The sequence below is a fragment of the Mytilus galloprovincialis genome, chromosome 1, assembly GCF_965363235.1.
Source record: "Mytilus galloprovincialis chromosome 1, xbMytGall1.hap1.1, whole genome shotgun sequence".
In the NCBI taxonomy this organism is placed as follows: Eukaryota; Metazoa; Mollusca; class Bivalvia; order Mytilida; family Mytilidae; genus Mytilus; species Mytilus galloprovincialis.
In genome coordinates, this window is record NC_134838.1 from 79,739,991 (window position 1) to 79,759,853 (window position 19,863).

General features: G+C 32.2%; 1 long non-coding RNA gene across 1 annotated transcript; it reads left to right on the forward strand.

Annotated features, from left to right (window-relative positions):
* The first annotated feature begins 5,824 nt into the window (after window positions 1-5,824).
* LOC143045694 (uncharacterized) lies at window positions 5,825-19,609 on the forward strand. The gene is made up of 2 exons (XR_012969002.1): window positions 5,825-5,985; window positions 19,063-19,609. It is a non-coding gene; the product is annotated as an uncharacterized LOC143045694 (long non-coding RNA).
* The last annotated feature ends 254 nt before the right edge of the window (window positions 19,610-19,863 follow it).

Sequence of the window (19,863 nt, forward strand, 5' to 3'; positions counted from 1 at the left end):
AAACTACAGATAGCACGGAATGAAAATTTACAGTAAGTTCTGGTAGTTTTTTCAAAAAAGTTGAATGAAGAAATTACTTGTAAGAATTTGATTGTTCATGTTTATTTTATATACCTTATCAGATTTTTGTTCTGACCTCGTTCTGCCCTTGAAAAAAAAGACATTGCAAGTATTTTCTAGAAGAAAGACTTTAATTGTCATGTTCATTTGTATCCTATCATATTTCAAGTCTGGCCCAGTTCTGCGCTAGTAAAAACCCACTATGGGATTTCAGTTTCGTATGTTTAAAACTTCCCTGTTTTGTATGTGTTAAAAAATCTTGTTCACCTGTAAAACCTTTATATCTTCATTTGAATCAACTTACGTTAATATTTCATTTGAAGTTGACTTATATTTTAGTTAAAAATATATGTGCTGTTTCATTGTTACTATTTTTTCACCTATTCATGTTTTACCAAGATGACTTCGTTTCTATCTTCATAAATATGTACAAAATATTTATTACTACATGGACGGTAAGGTTACAATAATTAATCCGCCAATCGTTCTTTCTGGTTTGGGTTATTTTCTTACAGTAACGATATGCAGACGAAATGGAGAAACTATTTTTCAACCTAAAAATATATGAATTGCCAAAGACAAAATAAAAAATGTACGTATGTGTTGCTATTACAAAATTCAAAAATAATTCTGTCTATTTCTGACATTTATAATATGTTTATAATTTATTTCTCTCTCCCTAAAATGTGAATAAATCACAAAAATAGTGAACTCCGAGGAAAAATCAAAACGGAAAGTCCCTAATCTAATGACAAAATGAAAAGCTCAAACACATCAAACGAATGGATAAAAACTCTTCACATAATTTACAGTTCCTGGTTTTCTAATGCCACCAGTTGTGGTTCTACCATTTAAATCCACCGACAAAATACTTCCGGTAAATCACATACTAGCGGATTAGTAAATACATCTTGTCTCACCATAAGATGTTACCAAGTTTATACATCCCCAGTACAGTGCATGCTAAATCATTAAGCCTAATTCAAAGTTGAATATGAAAGTTCAAAATAAAAACCACAATGAATAGACAAGACTATACCAATAGCAACATCATAGACAATGAAAAAGAAAACAACACTATGAAATCACATAAAGCAGAAGCACACGCAATTGTTCACGAAAGTCTTAAAAAATAGGAATAGATGGAATGCTACAGAAGAACAAGTAGCTCCTGTTGCCAGTCATCTAAAAAAAAAAAACAACAATGATTAGCCGTATTTCTGTGCTGGTCAATTTAGGATCATTTAGACCTCATATGTTTTATACTTATAAATCAAAGTCATCAGATATTGCTTATTTTATTCTTTATTCAACATCTATTACACTGAATTGACTGAACAGATTTTGTGCATCAAACAATGGACATTCCGATGGCCACACATTGTATATCTGTTTATTTACTCGGAGAAAGCATACTTTGTCTACAAATGATTATCCTTCTTTCTCCCAAAAATAATGAAAAACAATACGTCAGCCACCTCCTTTAACATTTGACTCTAAACTTTCTTTAACTTGATTATAACTTCTAACTTTGAAGATAATTTTCTTCTCATCTTCCCAAAATAACATAAAATCAATACCACCAGGGAAACAAAAATATTTTGTTTCATACCATGACCTTCAAAAACTGTATATCTTATCAATATTTACAAATACATATAGCATTTAAGTAGTAGGGAACTGTGAATATTATCTAAGTTGCATCAAAATGCAGAAATCCAATATATGCAGGATGATTAAAGGTCACTCAAATATACATTAGAAAAAAAAATTGAAAATAAATAAAATCAAGATTTAACCAACATTTGTTACGGCAAAACTCTTGACAAATAAAGATGTTTCAAAAGTCTTAGTACAGTTAAATTATCTATGGTGGCCTAACAAAATTGGTAAAGATTGTAATGTGGGTTTTTTTATAACTTGGACACACTTCAAGATGACAGATGAATCTATAAACTACTGTCCACTTATTATAATTGCATTAATTCCGCCTTTGTTTGATTCCATGTGTGATATAGATTAACAATTTATACAACAGAACGTTGGTCGATGATAGTTAATATTATAAAACTAATTGGGGTGTGATTTCAGTGTTCGTCCTCAAAATAGAGTTTTTGGATATTTTGACTTTATACTAGACGCGTATATTTGTGAAATGGAAACACGCTCTCGTGTAAAATTATAGATATATGAACGATGGAATGCGATTGTGAGAGGTTTTGATAGCTATAAATCCAGGTTTAATCCAACATTTCCTACATTAGGAAATGCCTGAATATGACGACAGTTGTTTTCAATTCAATTGGTGTGTGTGATCTTTTGATTTTGCCATTTGATAAGGGACTTTCCTATTTGAATTTTCCTAGGAAATTCGGTAGTTTTGTTATTTGACTTTTTGTGCTTAAGATAATATGAAAACGTCATGAGAAAAAAAAAAAAACTAAAATCGATCTAGAAAACAGAACATAAAAAAACCTAAAGACATTACAATATGTATGCAGTTCAATTTCCAAATTTGTATTGTAGTTGTACTACCGGGCATTTCTAAACGGGCCAGAAGGACAAGACAGAAACAAGTCTGTCGTTATTGGTTAAAATGTATCATGGAATAGTATTTCAATTACACCATAAAAGTTTATACTTTAATCAATGATTATTGGTAAATTATTTTCTTATTATATGATTTAAAATTTTGAAGGAGTTTAGTTGTAGGTTTTGGTATGATCTATGTACTGTCTAATATCTTTTGGTAATTCCGGTTTGTTTTTCAAGTATTATTTTCATTTTTGAACAATTTCTCTTACTTGGGTTCTATAAATAGTCAACGACATACTTAAAACTAACTGTGGTGTAATTTATCATCCCATGATACTTTGACCTACCTGATAGCTATATGCAAGCTACCTTAGTATATTAATTTTGAAAATATCTTACCTCATGTTAAAAACCGCAATACGACAAAGTCAAATAATTTATACTTCTTAAATTTCATTTTTCATTTTTATTTTACTTGGTGACGTATGAAATTATGTGAAAACGTACACAAATTATTGCGTATTACAAAATTCAAAATCTATTGACATCAAACATACTATTTCTTAATTACATAATTTATAACACTATTTTTGTTTAATTACTATATAATTTGCGGTAGAAAATGTAGAACATTCCAAGGCAAAATGCATAGTGAATAACATAGATTAGTGCATCTCCCTGATTTTTAAAGAATTGATTTAAATCAGTATGACCTAGGGTTGAACATATAATTTGAAAATTTCAGAAATAATTATAATTGGCCACCATTCGCCTTGGAATTTAATGAATCATAGTTATGGTCTATATTATTTACACGAAGTCCTCTCGGCACCATACAACTTTACTAGGGCTAACATGATAGGTAATGGAGTCTGTTTTGCACTGCACAATCATCAACAAAAATAATCATCAACAAAAATACTCGAAGAATAGTGTTCCGCATAGATTTCTACTATGATTTCTACCACTTAGTGGCCACCTTCAACTGGTTGACTATTCTGTAATTTTGTGTGTGCGCACGATTATGTTTTTGCAAAAAGAAAACAGAATAAAGATGCTATACATATTTTTAACTTAAGGGTTAAAACGAATGGCTATTGATTTATATTTTTTAGTCATGAGTCTCTTGGAGTATTCAAGACCTTTGACAGATTTCACTGATTAGGGTCAGGCGTTTCAATCCTGAACTGTTCTTGGTTTGAACGATTCTTTCTTCGTTGTGGTGTTACGTGCTGGGATTTGTTTCAGTTTTACTTCCCAACATTCTATAAGGGACATATTCACTCGTCAAGAACAAGTTTTTGTGAAATCAAACACTGAACATCGTCCATCGTACCCTCCCCCTAAAAAAAGGGTGGTGACAAAGTAAGATGTTAGTCAAATCCTTTAACATTATCCCCGATGTGTATTCACTTAGTTCTTTCTTTAACTTCATTATAAATTTTATGATAATCCTCATCTTATCTTAACAAAATAACATAGAATCAATACACCAGGGAAACAAAAGATTTTGTTTTATTCTATGACCTTCAGAACTGTATATATCTTATCGATATTTACAAATACATACGACATTCAATGTGCTCGGGAACTGTTCATTGTCTGTGTCGAACAAAACTTGCATCGTATAGGACTATCGGCTGGTTTTTTCAAAATTCCGAAATATACTTCCTGAATGGCGGTAAGCCGGTTTAACTCATTACTAGATCCCACTGCCGGGCAGTGTGACTGATTAAACTACTGTAAAATGAAACTCTGTAACTGATCATGATGTATGGTTATCGTAGAAATTATGGAGGAGTGATTGGAGTCTTCCTCCTCAAAATCATGTTGTTGACTATTTTACTTTATTCGTGAAATTTTAACTATGTGAACACGCTTTTATCAACAAAGAGACGAGAACGACAGTATGCTGAACCATGAATGGAGGGCTGACAATAGGAAAGGATAGAACTTAGTCAGCGTAAATTTTAGGAAAATGTCTAGTTAAAACATTTTGTTTTGATTGTTCAGAATTAGACTTAATGAGTGTTTTATGGGGAGGGGGAAATTCAGGGGCTCCATGTTGTTCTGCAGAATAGTTTGGATCAAGCACAAACTTTAATCACATACCACAGAATTAGCATACAACACTGATACATGCTGGTGATGATATACGTATAACTACATGTCTATTATTGTTATATGTAAAAGTGATTGACTGACTATATTAATACCAATTGAACATTCAAACTGACGCCGTAAAAAAACAACCCGAAACACGACTAAATGAAAAATAAGTCTATAAAACACAACATAAAAGACTACAGGCTGCACAATATGTATGTAGGACCATTTTTCAAATCTATGTTACAGTTTTACTATCCGACATCCTTATGGTTAAGCATGAAACATCACAATTATCTCCTTAAAAGTAAAAACTTGTATCAATGGTACAATTAAGCCATTACACTATATAATATTTCAAAGGAGTAGGATTTGGTTATTTTGTACTTTCCATTGTTTTCGGTAATTCCAGTTGGATTTTGTATGTATTATTAAAAGGTTATCAATCTCTCATAACTTCGTTCTATAAATAGTTTACACCCTACTTAAGGCTAGCTGTGGTGTTATTTATTATCCTATTATAATTTGACCTGCCTTATAGCTACATATTAATTTTGAAAATATTTTACGCTACATGACAAAAACCGCAAGACGACAGTTTAGATTATTTATACTTTTTAAAGTTTACTAAAGTTTATTTGTCCTGTTGACGTATGAATATATGTGAAAACGGACAATAACTTCATCATTGCTCAATATCATTGAGTATTAATTTTACATAATATTAATAATAAATAATTTTTTTTTCAAAAGTCAATTATAATCGTATTTCTATCATAATATGAAAACTTGATTTTATTTTGTTCTCGTTTATTGTTATCAACTTAATTTAAACAACAATGTAATTTTTGGTAGAAAACGTAGAACATTCCAATGTCAAAATGCAATGTAAATCCCACAAATGTGTGTCTTCTTTGAATGGCGCTAATAAGAAACAAATGAAACTAGTTAAAGGGTTCGACTTTGGATTTTGAACTTTTTAGAGATAAATATTGTTTTGCCTCTTCTTTCGTTTATTCATTCACCGTTTACTAGATATGACTATGTTGTTTACATCGTTAGTTTATTTATTGTTTACTGATTTTTTTATGACTATGTTGGTTTTTTTTAAGAAGTTCTACGTACCAAATATACAACTAAATGGGTATACCATAGTAGTTCATGGTTGCTAGATTCTGTTTTTGTAATGATTAAAGGAAAACTGAAAGAATGATGTTCTGAATAGATTTGGTGGAATACTAAATACGACAATTGCGAGTGATTGATCAAAACATTACTCATTCGGTAAGAACAATGCATGCAGTTTAAACGTTTTACAGAAATTACAATTATATGTGTGTCGTCCTAAATAACGACCAGATGCCTTGCTTGTAAGAATGAATGTTAACTTAAAAAGAAAAAGGACAGAAACAGAAATTGAACTTCATCTGGTAACAAAAGTTGATCGCCAATGATATCAGATAGTACACTGTAAGATTTCACCACTTCTAAACATCCGAGATTCAGTGTAAACTACGATTCTATCGAGTTTTGAAAGGACTATGGCGACAACAGATATACTAAGCTGAAAGAACTATATAACAACCGAAGACAACAACATTAAATGTTTTCTAGTTTAAAGAACTATATCAAAACAAACGACAACTATATCGTTGACACTCCTTTGAAAGTCTTACCCAATAAAATCAACAGTAGTATACCGCTGTTCGAAATTCATAAATGGATTCAGTTATTTTGCAAGCGGGTGTAACTGGGTTGAATGGGTGAATTACAAAATAAACCCAAGAAAGCAGAGCTCAAATCTCTCTACAATGAAAACCTTTTAAATCACACAAACTTCCCTTGTTGAAACATCAGAACCGAAATAATAACATTGAGAATGGAAATGGGGAATGTGTCAAAGAGACAACAACCGGACCAAATAAAAAACAACAGCAGAGGGTCACCAACAGGTCTCCGAAATAAACCAAGTTACTGTCACCTATGTCATTTCATCTCGTGTGTAAAGTTGTAGCATTGCTAAACTTCCTACTATTTAATTGAAGAATAGCTTGCGTTGAAGAAATTTGGATTCATTCATTCTGTTCTTGCCAGACCTCAAATGCAGAACTGAAGGTTATCTTGCATGTAAAAATGATCACTCCCAAGAAGTCTGATAAAATTGAAGCTTTATAAAAGTGGTTTAGCGCGAATAAATTCCGTCACGTAAAACATAATGCACCATTTAAAATCACTTACTAGATGACGTCACGTCTGTACCTTATCAACCCGTAACTAACATGAGTTAAAATAAATTTGCTTTGCCGAGCACAGCTGGATACGACCATAGAAGTCCAACCCTGAACAGTTGGGACAAAAATGGACAATATATAAATGTTCCTCAAGAAATAAAACAGATTGATCCAAAATATAAGTTTGATAGTCTAGTTAATCATCACTTATTTAAGAGGACATTCATCCTCAGTGGTATTCACTAAAATTTTAGATCCGACTAAAAATACTACCATAAGTTCGATTTAAAATGCCAATATAAGTTCAAATTTAAAATGTCAGCATAGTAAGTTCGAAATATCATGTCAACATAACTATGAAATAAAATTCCAACACAATTTGTCTTCATTTATGTCTTGTTTGAGGGGAATTAGAGATCAAATGTATGTGTTGGGGGAGTAGAGTAAAGGTCACATGTCTTGAGGTGGTCTATTTTTAATCTTTTTTAAAAGAGGTTGCTGTATTATAGAAATTCACCGCAATCTTTAAGAAGTAGTGTCAGAAAGTTAACAGTCAAATGCTATAAATATTATGATTGCATTCATGCATTGTTTTATGTGCTTCCCCCGAGGCCAGGAAATTGTCGACATCTCATTTAACTAGCTTATACGCCCACAAAACATCTAGGTTAACATATGTATATGATCATTTGGCAAGTGTCAGAACACATTTATAGTCTCGATATTCTTTAAAAAAATAACTACAAGTAAATTAATAGCCAAAGGCAAAATAATTAAAATGTTCATTGACCACAATTACGCACATAAGATTTTAAAAAAGACTTGTTTTCGAAAGTTTGTTTACTCTTTTGAATATTAATCGATAGTAGTAAATGATATCATGTTATAAAAATTTGATTCATAATTCATAAATTCTCGAACCCTTATATGAAATACGTTTGAACGTTTGATCAATATACCATTTCAAATTGCAAATCCAGCCCCTAAAATACCAATCAGATATTCAAGTACTGGATAACTATAGTATATTTGGAAAACAATATATCCTAAACAAACTGCATGACCTCATGACCTAGTGACCAATGAGCCAGCCATCCAAAAACCATAGTTACATGTATCAATAATTGAGATGCACAATATACAATTATGGCCCGCTGAGGAGGTGAATATCCAAAATTGTTAACCAGAGTGAAGGTTATTCCTCGAGAGCTCACTATACAATGTAAGGTATAACAATACCTATTTATAAGTAAGTTGTTGTGACTAACAAAGATGTCCTATCAAAAATTGGTTAACCAAAAATTTGAAAACAACGACTGTTGTCACTGTCAACATTTATCATAAAAAAAAACATGGTCCAAGAAAAGACAAAATTTCAGTCTTGACAATGAGAAAATAGCTTCAAGAAACCTCTCACAGAATGCTACAATGATTATATTGCACTTTTACTGTGTATTCTGAATTACTTTTTGATTATGCGAATAAAACAAATGTAATAGAGGAAGACTATGGGGGCAAGAACACAGTTGAACGCATAGAGGGATATATATATATTGACAAAGCGAGATTCAATCTGCTTTTTGGTTAAGTTGATGCACTGATAAAAAGACAAGCCATCAGACTTCCAGAGGCTATTTCTTTTAGTTGATGCTAATTCGTTACTCTCTATCAATTCAACGAATGCTTTTTTCTTTTCATTTGCCCACGGCAACTTTTTTTTCTGGAGCTCGTCCTGTTTTTTTCCTGAATCTGAATATGTACGTTGCATGGACAGTAGTAAATGGCATTAATGGCAACGGGAAAGAGATGCATGAAAATTAGTCCAACGATGTGGTAGCAACCGAAGTCCTAAAGCTCTTAATTGTATTGGCACACACGAGATTGTCTGGTAGTCGTTTGCAATCTGATATTGTTTTTACAAAGAATGACTGTTTATATTGTTCGTATTTGCAATGTGGAAACAACGGCAGTTGTTTTGAACAAATTTATCAACAAAGTTGTTTGTTTTGTAGTCACTAACTTGTTTGGATTTTATTTGTCGTTTTGTTCTCTCCTGTGTGGTGATGCCTGTTTTTCAGTGTTGGAAGTTTAAATTCGTTCATAACTCTCCTTATACTACCTTCCCTTCTAATTGTATAATCCTCACTGGTGGAACGCACTGCTTGTCTCTGGACTTGTTCAAGTGCATTTATGTCCTTTCTCAAGTGAGGGACCCACACTATCGATGCATGCATATTCCAACAGTGGCCGATTAAGTACTATGTATGCTTGTTTCCTGTACTAGTATTTCTTCGTAAGAAGCCTAAAGTCGATTTCGCTTCATCACTGTTTAAGCAATGTGGACGTTTCATCTCAGATCATCTGATATAATAACACCGAGATACGAATTTTGTTGTACCTGTTGTAGGATATGAAAGATGTGTCACAGCCCAGGTGCTAGTTGCTTATAAGCAGTTTTTCAGAACAATTTTTGTTTATTTGTTTAACTCCCTCTGTTGTTATTGTCAATTGAGGTATTGACAGATCAACTTTCTTGTCAATGTTTAGTATTGCATTAAGTGTGTCTTTTGTAAAAACCGATTCAAATTGGTTAAGGAGTATATTTCCATTATCCTTTTTGTCGTTAACAAGGGTTCCATTCTGTTTCAATGCTGGTTTACCAATGTTTTCCTGTCATCTTGATTTAACATAACGCCAACACGGTTTTGTGTTGTTTTCTTGTAAACCTGTTTAAATAGTGTTGTTGATATAGTTGATCACTTCTCTATTCTTTTTTGCACTTTTTCTTAGAGCTTTTGGAATCGTTTCACTGTTTATATTTCTTAGTGTGCTTATAGAGTCTTATTTTTTGCGTTTTAGCATCCATCCGGCTTAGATGTCTGTTGAGCCACAGCATTGATTTTCTAGATGAGGATAAATTTGACGGAGTGTGTTTGTCAATAATTATGAATATGACGACGGTGAATTTTGACATCAGTTTCTAAACTGGAGTGGTGATTTTTGAAACCATAGATGTTGACAGTTATTCCATTTTTTGTAGAGTCCCAGTCGGCTTTGTTGAACATGTATTTCTTACGCTTTGACTGTTTGGTAATGTGTCGAATTATATCAAAGCCTGTGACTACCATAGCATGATCACTGATACCAAGGATGCTAGTTTAAGACTAAGTTTTCGTGATCATGAATAAAATGGATAAGCTTATGTCACAAACTTTACTATATTATATCATGTGGCCAAATATTTCTGCATGCTTGTGTATGGTACTTCATTCCGTATATACATCTTACTTTCTTGCAAGGATTGACTTCAAACGTACATAATATCGGTTTCAGTTTATTTTCGATATATAAGCTACAGGCACATGTCTCTGAAAAAATTATATATATACCTTGATGTGTTATGTTAAGGTATTTATGAATTATGTTATATATAAATATGACAAGGATAATTGTCATATATTCCTCAGATTACTATAATCCTCAGATTACTTTAACACTGTATAATAGTAATCTCAGTTGATTCATATATAAGGATAAAGAAGTCCACGATACACGTATACATTTGTTTATTTGCTATTAGAAGATGACTATAAATTAGGACAGGCTGACACTATTTATGCATTCTGGTAAGATATCAAATTCTTACCTCGAGATTTATTGAGCCAAGAAAAACCCTTCTGTTATATAATGTTGCATAAAGGTTGTCAGATAGAGGGTTAAAAATAACTGTGACTGCAAAAATATCAAATCCAATATAAGCTTTGCGTATTTCTTAGCGTTCAGTTTACTAAATATAGCAGGCAAACGTTAAAATATTCTTCGATGTAAATATTTACATTAGAGTCATTTAAAAAAAAATAAAACTATGAGAATTGCCAAAATTTCCAGTAATTGATACAACAATTAACCAGTAGCAAGAATGTGACAATATCAACGAATTTTCCATATGATTTCTCATCTGCGAGAATGGATCCGTTTTAAAAGAATAAAAAAAGAGAGAATTCTGAAATATTTCGGCCATGTTCACATGAGTGTGACCCTTTGTTATTTGATAATTGGTGTATTTGTTGTTTAGTCGATATAGTTTTGCATAACCTTAAACAAGTTTTTATCTACGATTCCCATTTTGGCAGCAGAAAGCTGTTTTATATGAGATGCAACCAACCTTAATTCCTAATGAACATTGAAAATAGCAGTGTTTTCAGTGTAGATCATAGAAAACTCAGTTGTTTTTATGCACAACTGATCTCTTTGTTCTGACTGAAGATTTTGGAGAAGATCTTTAGACTCTGTAAAAGTTTTGCTATCCAAAAGAAAGGAAATTTCTGTGTCAATAACACAGTAGAGATGAGCGGATTTGTGATTTTTTTTATAGCCTTCCTTTACTTTCTTCTGTTAGGCAAACCAACTAACATGTGTGGAATCCCCCCCATATTAACCAATATTGTTTGCTTGCAGCTATGTATGCTAGAACATCCAATTATTTGTCATGGTGAGATAATAATGTCTCCACAACCTCTGGCCCTCATGGAATTTGATGCGATTGTCATACAAGTGAGAGGTTTAGCTAGCTATAAAACCAGGTTCAATCCACCATTTTTTACATAAGAAAATGCCTGTTCCCTGTCAGGAATGTGGCAGTTGTTATCCATTCGTTTGAAGAGTTTGACCTTTTGATGTTGCCATTTGATTAATAGAGACTTTCCGTTTTGAATTTTACTCAGAGTTCAGTACTTGTGTTTTACTTTTCCTTGAACGACAGTCCCACGACGACCTAACGTGGCTGGAAATGTTTAAATCAGACAAGCTTTTGGAATGGGTTTTACCTCCGGACGAGTGTCAAGCTGAACATATTTCTATACATATACCCTAGTGACCCTTGGCATGACAATTCTAATGATTGAATGTTTTAAAAGTAAATGTTTAACTAGAAATCACATTGATAAAGCTCTCGCATGTACGTCAATCGTTTGTTTTTGTCTTTGCATGTGGTACAAAAAAGAACGATTTATTTGTTTACAGAACTGCTGATTAATTAATATAAATGTGTCAGTGATATCTTCACAAGTTCTATACTAATTGGATATTATCCAGTCGTTTCCGTCTTAATTAATGTCACATGATGACGTCATAGCATTCTGTAAATGAAGGAAACTATTTAAAATAGTTCACATTTGAATAATCAATTTACATTTATTTATGGCGAAGACAATTACTTTATAACACAGCTAGCTGTCTTAATTGTCTTGTATATATGTCTTAAACAAAAACAAGATCTTTTATAGACACATTGCTCATGATGTGCTTGGTGAACTTTTTTTTATATATTCTAATTGATCGCTTGGAATCCAATTAGATCAAACTGTATCAGGAATGGCCTACTCTATCCATCTTTCTTATTGGAAAGGATGTGCGATAGACATCCTAAAGTATGCATGCCCTTGTTGTACTGACAATAATTTCAATTTGGAGAACTCACAATTGCCTACAGTACTAAGTCAGGAATATAACAGTTGTTATCCATTCGTTTGATGTGTTTGAGCTTTTAATTTTACTATTTGATTACGGAAAGTCCGATTGAATTTTCCTCGGAGTTCAGTATTTATGTTATTTTACTTTTACCTCCATTTTGTTTGGTATAGTTGGGTTTGTATGCATAAGTGTCTTTGAAAAAGAGAAATTTTGCAATTGAATTTATTGATGCAAATATAATATCAGTATGTTGACGTACTTGTCCGTGAAAGATGGTATTGGGAAGTGAAGATCGTTAAACACCCAAATAAAACTACTACAGTCTGCTTGCTGTCTTTGATTTTGTCATTTAATCTGATTATAAAAAAAATGTTTATCTTATTTAAGAATTTACTTATTCCTGTTAGTCTGTTGATTTTAGAAAACTGTGTGTATAATTTTGGCCGGTCTGTCGTGAGATGACAAAAGATGAAACATACAGAATCTTGGAGTTCAGTTTTGCCAGTTTCGTCGATTGAATTATATTACACACATTGTTGTTTTGACCTTGCACAACACGAAGTTTATTTCTTCAACCATCAAAGGTAAGCAAGCACACAATCGTCACATATAAGCAGCTTGAAATACTAATGTTTATTTAGGCTGTAACCTAGTATCTTTAACAGTAGTGTAATGGACAAAGTAAAATAATTAAAAAAATATAAAATAATTCAGACCAAGCCTTCATAATGTATCATCACATCGATGTATTGTTTGTTTGTGTGGTGCTTATGTGTATACAATCGATGAAAGATCAGTGTTTGAAAATTTGTTTCGATAAACATGTTTGATTTTCATTTGATTCATAGAACAATAAAATTACACATTTTACGAATTTTTATGGTGGACCGAAACTGCATATTTCATCTACATGAAATTGTATCTGTGTTGTTTTGTTGCATTTTATTACTTAGTTTATTATACCTGTAATTACCCTTATTCTTTGACATTACATTAAATAGATTAATAAAATAATCCCTTCTGTATTTTAAGCATATCATTTCCCGTTTTATAGAAAGTTAAAAACATTACAAAATATTTCTTAACGTGTATTGATTTAATATTGAAAGATATAAAAAAAAATGCATTAAATCAATTTTACAACAATATCAAAATGTTGATTTCCTGGTACATGTATTAAAAATGTACTTTACTAAATTTTGTTGTACTATAGTACCATTAGGTACAATGTATATCATCAGTCCTTTGATTGAAAACTAAAATGTAGTATCACTCAACGCTACATGTACAAATGTACTTTCTGCCTTTAATAGTGATGTGAAAATCTCGTAATGAATTGTTCTTACCACTGATTGATACAATAAATGACCACATACATACAATAACGTATTCGATTAAAGACACTTTCTAAACATCTTTTAATTTTTGAAATGCATATTTTGCTGTGATTTATATCGTCAAAGATTAGTTGCTACATCTCAATGATCTGGCAACAGTGAGTAAAAAGTAAAATCACAAAAATACTGAACTCGGAGGAAAATTCAAAACGGAATGTCCCTAATCAAATGGCAAAATCAAATGATAAAACACATCAAACGAATGGACAACAACTGTCATATTCCTGACTTGGTACAGGCATTTTCAAATGGGTGTATCCTGAAGTTCTTACATTAAGTGATAATATTTATTGGAAATATAATTTCAAAAAGCTGTTACAAATGGGTACATTCTGTGGTTTAATTTTTTTTTCAAGGTTTTAATTTGAAATAGTTCTATGTTTACACTTTGCGTTAAAAGAACTGCAAGGAAAAGAACTCCAACTCCTGGATGGGTTGCTGTTTTAGTAAGACTTGAACTGCGACACCTATAAAGACATGCAGTCTCAATTGGCTTCAACCTTCTTCTGCACTATTGTTCAGCTTTTATTTTCCACAAGCACTTGGGACTTGTTTATTAAATGCAATTGTATGGATGAAATTTGAAAAAAATAGGCAGGACAGGAGTTTTGAGTAAAAAAAAGGCAGGATGAGACACTTGCAAAAAAAAAGTCAGGATAACCTAAACAAAAAAAAGGCAGGACCGAACAGAGTGAAAAATAAAAAGGCAGGACAGAGATTACAGCTAAAAAAAAACGCAGGACAAAATGTTTCACCCCCCCCCCCCCCCCCATAAAAATCAAATGGTAGCTCCCTAGCACATTTCTGCTTTTCTGACTTGATATACTTCATTCAAATCAAAACTTTATGTCCCGACTATACACAGTATACCTATAGAAATTACACAACACTCATTATATATTCTGGTATAAGCTGCTTCTAACAAGTGTGTACTGTTAATATAAGATCTGTTCCTCTGACACATGCATTAACCAATATCAAAATTCCATTATTTCGTTCCACATTGCAATACATTTGATGCAAAGACAGATTTCCATTATTTCTGGATTAAAAATTTCCAGTGAAGTCTTAGAAATCTTAATTCTATTGATCATGTAGTTTACTCTGTGAACTTATGTCTACTTTGTAAGTTAATTTTCCATATATTCTGATAAAAAAAAAACTAGAAAAAAAGAGGCAGAGGGTTATGTGGACTTATGTCTACTTTTTAGGTTACTCTTCCGTATTATCTAATAAAACACTAGCTAAAAATGCGGCGGTGATATTGAACTGATGTTCAAACTCATAAATAGAAACCAACTTAACGTCAAGGCAAACACGAAAACCAACGAAAAGACAAAAAAAAAAAAAAAAAAAATACAAAATGTCAAAATGGCTTGGTACGTAAAAACGGCTTCATGGTGCCAAGAAATATATCCTCTCCACAATTGAAATTTGATAATTCTTCATTATCAAGTCTAACAAACAATTTCCTATTTCCTAATTGTAGAATGAATATATGAAATGAAAGGTAAGGGGACGACCATTTGATATGCTGGGGGGGGGGGGAGGAGGATTTTGAAAATAGATAACTCAGCCTTGATAATCACAAAAATAAATGGTTTGTTCTGTGGTAGTTTGAAAATAAATTACCTGACTTGCAATGTATAGAAAATAAATAACTCAGCAGGTCTAATCGAAAGTATGAGATGGCACCAGATTCTTCATAAATTCATCTTTTTTCCCCAAAAAAATCGGGAAACACTTCCCAAATTTTTTAATAACAAAAGTATAAATATATATTGTCTCTATATCAAATTGTGTTCACGGCCTTGCAAGAAGAAAGTTCTGTTTTCCCTCAGACTTATAGCCCTGATTTTTCGGGATCAATGTTTCTTATTTATTTGTCTTTTGTTCATTGATTGCCCTTCTGTATTCTGTTAGTGTTGCATTCCTTTTGTAATCTAGTAATTTTGTTATGAACTTGATCATGAGTTTAAAAAAAAAACAGCAGCCACAGGCCTAACTATGTGAATTCCATTTTTGCTTTATCATGCACATTGATCTTTTGATGTTGTCCCTAGAAACTTCAGTCTTGCACTGAATTTATACATTTTGCTTTGAGACCAAAATATTGTCAAAAAATTATTAAAACAAAACTTCATTTTCAGATTATGAAAGGGTCTTCGGAACACCCAGAAAGCATGATTTTGCGTCATTTGTTCTATAGCTTCTTGGGCCTTCAGTGGCTCCAAAACCCTTCAAAAAAAATTTTTTTTGTTTGCCAATACATTTAAAAGTTCCTACTTATAACTAAACTTCAATACTATGTATGTATGCAATACATGTATATGCAGTTGGGAATTTAAAAGATTCATTTCTGCAGAGGGGGATGGTTAATCTAATTAAATGGTACATAATGACTTGCCTATACTATATGTATTATTTATAATAAACAAATCATTTAAAAAATTGTATGTTTTCGAATATCAAAAATATGGTTGTGAAAATGAATAATCAGTCCCTTGCTTTAATGAAAATGAAAAATCTTGCTTCAATAGTGCAGAAAATGAATAATTTGTCCTCTTAGTTTACAAAAATAAATAACCGATCAAAAACAAATCCTCCTGCCCCCCCCCCCCCCCCCAAAATATCAAATGGTCATCCCCTAAATATTTCGAGATCATTCTCTTATATTAAACAATTGTCAACTAGTTATTTGTGACTTTTTGTCCTGTGACTTTTGTCCTATTTATCCTCTGACTCTTTGTCCTGCGTCGTTTTGTCCTATCACATTTGTGACTTTCTATCCTATGACTCTTTGTCCTGCGTCGTTTTATCCTATCACATTTGTGACTTTCTATCCTGTGGCTTTTTGTCCTATGACTTTTTGTTCTGTGATTTTTTTTGTACTGTGACTTTTTGTCATATGACGCTTTGTCGTTCGATTTTTGTGCTCTCAAGTTGTTGACTTTCTATCCTGTCACTTTTGTACGCCTGCCTCTGATGAATACCTGCCTTTATACGTAGGATTTAGTTGCACAGCCTGAATTTCAAGCAGTTTAATTATGTTAGATGCTAATTCTGAAGGTCAGGATTAGATTCACATAAAAGAGTATAATGGGGGAAAACAAAGTATATAGAAAAAAAGGCAATAAAATGAAGCATAGAATAATGCGGGCTACAATGTACAATTCTGAGCTGCTGGCGTTTCTTATTTCCTGTTTTACTGTCCCTTTAGTGTTTTATAACAGGGTGAGTCGATCATCGATAACATTTTTTCGTTGTGTTGTGTATATTCGCTAAAACGAACGGATACATAAAACGTTATAAAACATATAATTATATTCGGAGTCCGTTGTCATCTTAGTTTTTACGAGTTAAAATATAATGCCGCTTGTACTTTTATGATTATTCAGCTTGTTGTGGATATTATATACTCATAAAGATATATTCCAAGGCTGACACTAGTAAGTACGGAAGCGTATTATTATTTAGTGCTTAATAATTAATCTGTATTCTATTTCCAAAGCCGTTGGGACTTGTTTGGTATTTGAATCTAACCAGGACAAATTAAATCAATCCTTATAAAAGTACGTTTTTTATTACAAATAGCACAACCGACCTTGTTCCATGTGGTAACATAATTAATAATTTAGATGGCGTCAATTTTTATCACTGTTCATTACTTTTACTTATTAAAGTATCTATATATACCGTATATTATAACAATACGATTATATTAAAATCAGATGTATTTACGGAACAGCTAGAACGCAAAACAAACTTTGGTTTCAAAGTTTAAAGTATCAAGAACCGGAGGGATCTTCAATGTTCGCACTTTTATGATGTCTTATGTGATTTAACATTTCTCTATTTAAACTTTGGAAGTCATATGGACGATTAATTCTGAAAAAGGTAGTCATAGACAAATACAAATTCAAGGAACAAATCAATTTAAGGCTACACCAATAATCCTGTTTCGTTATTGTCCTGCAGAAGTTTAATTGTCACACTCTATGTTACGTATTGCGATGACAAACACTGAAAATTTACCTTCAAGTTACAATAGATATCAGAGTATGTAAAAGGAAATACTATTTTTTTTATGGTGAGCTTTCAATATGACATTTTGGTAAGATCATGGATATTGTCTTTAACGACACTAACATTGCTTTTGCTTTCGCTAGTTTGAAATTTACCTAATTGCTATACATATAATACAAGTATGCACTCATGTGGTCCTACATCCTGTCGATACTTATAGATTGACATTGCACACGTTCTTAGCACAAGGCCATGCCCTTTTAGACTGTTTATGACGCCAGTACACTAAATCTGTTGGATGTATACTGAGTGATATTTGAGTCGGACCATGGAAGTATTATATTGACAAAACAGTGATTGATTTATTAGGTAATTTTGGCTTTTGGAAATTTTTAATTAACTACGAGAACTGCGAGTGTCTTTGTCTATTTTTTAGTTGTTTTTTAGCTTCATATAGATCTGATTAGGCAAGCACTTTCAAACTGGTGTTTATATGTTGTGCAAGGTTAGAAAGGGGTCAAATGTGCACAAATATGTTTAACCCCGCCGGAATATATTGTATGGGCCTGTCTCATTGTCCTTGGTTTCCTTTTCTCGTTTGCGCATACATCAAACATTTTTTTCTTCTCTCTGTTGACTTGCTTTACATTTCATCATGCAAATGTCTTTATAATTACTCTACTATACAATTCGGGTTTTGCAAACTGTTAAAAGTCGTATACGGGGACATTTAGTTACATTGTACATCTTCACTCTGTATTCTGGGGACAATTTTCTTTATTGGTAATTAAACAATATCTTCGTATTTTTGTATTGTTATCTTAGGCAAATCTTGTTAATTTTTACGTATCTAATATAGAGTTGGGACGATTTAGACTTTGTCATATATTGGGAAAACTGGTATATCAATGAGGACCCGTACGTATGTTGACCCCCTTGATTGCATTTTGTTTTTTTGCTGTATCATTGACATTGGCTGTGCACACAAATATCTAATTGCTTTATGTTAAACATAAAGAATTGTAGAATGCACCTCAAATTAAAACAAAATCATTATTTAAGTAGCTTGTTTTGCTGAAAATCAAGTGTTTCTATTTCTTTTCAATCTACTTAAAATTAATGAAAAACTTATTTTCGAACATCAAAAGTTCTACAGCGTTTTTTATTTTTATTTTACACACATGTTTAATTTTGAAATTAATATTTGCGTATAACTTTGATACATGCACTTTTAGTTTCTGTCACAGAGAAAGGATAAAAAGCAGGGGAAGCACGGCTATAAAGAAAATTTGACGTGGATGTGAATGTAATACCACAACATACAATTATGAGTCCCAAAAGGCAGACATCAGACGACAAGTTCATCAAAACAACATAAACCGGCTGGTATTTTAAAAGTACAACCAACATTGACATTTTAAATTTAATCATTGTTATGGATGAATTGAATAGATTTTGCGGGCTTATTCAGACATAATGCAAGATAAAAACATTCACGCAACTGATGAGTATTGCATCAACTGAAATGCTACGTTTACAAAGAAATTATGTTCTCTATATTTACGCTATAATGCCATTAACACACTCTCCCTTTCACACCGGTACAGCTTACCGGTGAAACCAATTTCAAGATTTTTTGGGGGCATTTAGACTTGTTCCATAGCCATTTGCTGACGTACAGATGTGGTTAAGGGCTCAAATTAATCCTCAGATCACCAGCAATGCGATTTAATGTGCATTAAACCTCTATCATTATTAGTTAATAAACAACTCGCCCCTTAATTACTGTTGTGTAATTTCTCTGTAAAAAACATTTATTTTTCTTGGAATTTTGAGGAATATTCTCAAAAAGAAGTGCAAAGAAAACTGCTCTTTTAAGAGGAATTATGACTTTTTTCAATAACTGTGCCGTGAGTTTTTGAAGAATAGTATTAAACTAATAGTTCTAACTTGTACACTAGTTGCAAATGTAATTTTTTAGTGTAGCAGCGCAATCACAAACTTGAAATGAGCTAAAAATCCGTAGCCATTACTTA